Raw genomic sequence first — 3,749 nt, forward strand, 5'->3', positions numbered from 1 at the left:
AAGGTCGTTCCGAACAGCTTTAAACAAAGTGTAAGCACATGGAAAAGGGGTTATTGCTTCCTGAACATCTCAGCCTGTTCCCTTCTGATGTGCTGGTGAATTAGATATTAAATCCACAGATGAGCTAAATGAGTTAATCGTGGCTAATGTCATTACCAGCAGTAGCAGAGGAATCAAAGATGATTAGCCACTTGTCATAAAGTCTTAGCACAGAGGACAGAGAGAATTAATTTGTCCCACTGACCTGCTTTTGGTTTCCACAGGCTTCTGATCGATGTGTGCTGGAAATAGAGGAAATAAACAGGGAGAAAAGGATATTCAAGATGACAAAACAGCTGAAATATGTGGGAAATGTGAGGCTTGGAAGTGATGTTCTAGAAAAGCAGGAAAAGGTGGAGATAGGGTGGCAGAGATCTGCCACCCAACTCTCTCCCAACCTGAATTATCCCATGATTCTGAGGATGTTCCCTGCACTCCCTTTTGGGAATCACTTCCCAGCCAGGACTCTCCAGCAGCTTTGACTCCCTTTGGGCCAGGCTGTCCCAGTCCTGGCCACAGACAGCATTTCAATGGATCAATAGGGCTGGAGACCTTGTCCTTCCCCAGCTATGCCTGCTGCCTGCCTTTCCCATCCTTGACACAGCCAATTTCCCAGCAGAGATGGATGGATCCTCCAGCAGCACTGTGTATTTAATATCTGCTATTTATCACCCACCCTGTCACCCCAGTGAAAGAAGTGTGTGCCTGCACAATAAACATGCAAAAATCCCCGTTGCATTTGGTTAATCCTCTGATGGCCATCAATAAACCTCAGGGGCTTGGGAGTGACTCGGGGAGAATTTTAATAAATAAAATATTTACAATATTATTGTTGTTGTTGTTGCTGTTGTTGCTGTTGTTGCTCAGCTTCCCCCCAGCCCTTCCTTCATTTAAAAGTGTGTCAGCCTGCAGCAGCTCTTGTTTTCATAGTGCCAGGCTGCCAGAGCAGGAGGAGCTGTGCTGGTTCCGTCAGTGCTGCTGTCTGGGGCAGGGAATTATCAAAGGGAAATCAGCTGTCGGTGCTCTGACATAGCCCTGGCCCACGAGCTCTGTCCCAGAGCTGCCACTCGCCTCAGAAACAAAGTGGGACCACAGCTGGGCCATCAGCACTGGGCTGCCTTCTCCAGAAAAACCTCCCAAACCTTGGGATCACAGGATCAAAGGTTGGGAAAGACATCCAGGATCATTGTGTTCAGCCTTTAACTGAATGGCACCGTGTCCCCAGGTGCCACCTCTGCAGGGCCACAGGGCTCCTGGAAGGCCCAGCTGGGCCAGGGCTGCAGCCAAAGCAGGGTAAAACCACACCCTGAGCACTCGTGGCTGGTTTTTTTCCAGAACCAGACCTTGTTAAGCAAGGCTTTGGTGCAGCCCCCAGTGCCAAACTCTCCTGCCCAGGCTGGAGGTGAAGTGTGCTCCCCATCAGCTCCGTGCTCTGGGGCTCTTGGCCCAGCGGTGTCAGCAGGGGAAACAATTCCATCAAATTCCATCCAAACCACGCATTTGGCCAGTGGAACATCGCTGAGTCTTTTTCAGAAATCGAGTGGTAGCACTTCCAAAACAAACTGTGCAAAACCCACTTCTCATTCACAGCCAAGTTCCCTAATAAAATCTGGGGGTTCACTGTCACCACGTGTCTGGTGACACTTCTGGAGGCCTTGCTTGGAGCCACCAGCACTCAGGAACTGAGGGCAGCGTGTCAGGGGCTCTCTGGCAGCTCTGCCTGACCCCATCCTCTGCCAGTAAACAATCAAGTGTACCCTGACACCGAATCTTGTTAAATTACACTTTTATATCAATAAATACACTGCCACATCTCTTTTTAGAGTGAGGTGTGACTCCCTCATGACACCACCCCTTCACAAAGCAGACAAGGCCCAACTTGACCCAGACACTTTCTCCACCTCAGCCTGGCCCAGCTGAAACCATTTTCTCCTCATGAGTCACCAGCCTGTGCTGCTTTCTCTGTCTCCTCCTCGCTGGCACTCCTAGGCCAGCCCTGTTTCTGCCACACAAATACAGTTGGCTTTCTTAAGCAAGTTCCATATTTCATACAGAGACTTCCCAGCACCACTGAGACTATTCCCAACTATCTCTTTAATCATGAGCAATTCACTGGAAAAGCCTAAAATAGTGGGGTTTTTTGCTCCTTATAAGAAGGAGGGGAGCAAGTTTTGTGGAAGGGAAGGATGAGTAATGAGGTTGTGCTCAGGGTGTTTGGACAGGCAGCCCAGAGCTGCTGTGAAATCTCCTGCTCTGGAAACCTTCCTGGGAACTCTCAGCAGTTTTCTTCCTACCTGAGCCATGCACAGATTGCAGAGTGCAAGCAAAGGCGGAACAGGAGTTTATTTGCAAATATAAGCATGAATCACTTTTCCCTAAATGCTCCAATGGCTCTGGGAGCCCTCCCATGTGCTCCTGCCTGAGTTTCCATCTGCAGCGGGAGCAGGAGCAGCTGCTCTGCTGTTCCAGGCAGTCTGGGAGGCTGGAATGGCCTCACTCCCATCCTGATTCCCAGCCTGAGTCCTGCCCACCCAGCTTGGCAGAATCCTTTTGTTTGCCACAGCAGATCTTGCCCCAAACAGCCCTGCCTTGCTCTGTGGGGTCAGGGGCCATCCCCTGACCAGGCACCCACTCTTTCCAAACAAGTCTGTGGACAAAGCTGCATAACCCAGAACCTCTGAGCCTTTTTGAGGGCACAGCTCACAGAGGAATGTGTCAGCAGGCACTGCCTCTCCCTGCCCTGAGGAGACACCACCCAGGGCAGGGGCAGGAGAAAGGGCTGATCCCAAAGGCGTGAACCCAAGGGTTTGGCTGCACCAAGGAAGTCCCTGACATCTGGACAGGCTGAAATTCCTCTTCACCCTGATCCTGTTCTCTGTTGCACAAGGAAGCTGCAGGAGGACACATGAAGGGCAGGGAGTCTGAGATAACTTTGCACGAGGAAGGAGAAAGAAACCTCTCCAGGGATTACAGTAAATTGCCACCTTCTTTTCCCAAGGGCTCCCATGAAACACTTGAAAAAGTGACCTCATTAATTAATGAGATGGGTTAAGGCTCTCTCCACATACTCTACTTAATTGCAATTCTGTCATTCCCAGTGAATTCTTAAAGCCATATTGATTATTCAAAGCTCTGTCCAATCAATAAAACAATAAACCATGTATACTTAAAAAAGTGATTAAAGAGATAAATACAAGAGACACTTTAAAGCAGCCACATCCTCCTGCAGCCACTTATCCAAGAGCAAGCAATGGTAAATGTGTTTCAATGTCCTCATCTAATTGCAGGGGGGGTGATTGCCTCGTAAATTTATTTTTGTCTCTAATCCATGTACAAAGCATCTCCAAACAGAAATCATCCCAAACCGTGACGCTGCCAGTTTTCCCTGGGCTGCCCCGTGCCCTGCAGTGCCGATAGTGGTGGCTGAGCAGGGTGGGAGAGCTGTGGCCAGGGACTGAGGCAGCGTGAGCCTCCTGCCAGGCTGGCAGCGTGGGCAGGGAGCCTGGGGGAGCGGAGAATGGAGAGGGATGAAAGGTCCTCATTGCAGAGCAGGCAGCTGTGTCCTACAGCCTGCTCTTGGTTAGGGCCTGCAGCAGGCCCACACCATGGAGAGACCCCACACCATGGAGAAACCCCATAGCTGAGCATCCCTACACCGTGGAGAAACCTCACACCATGGAGATACCCCACACCATGGAGAAACCTCACAC

This window comes from Parus major, chromosome 18, assembly GCF_001522545.3.
Source record: "Parus major isolate Abel chromosome 18, Parus_major1.1, whole genome shotgun sequence".
NCBI classification, from domain to species: domain Eukaryota; kingdom Metazoa; phylum Chordata; class Aves; order Passeriformes; family Paridae; genus Parus; species Parus major.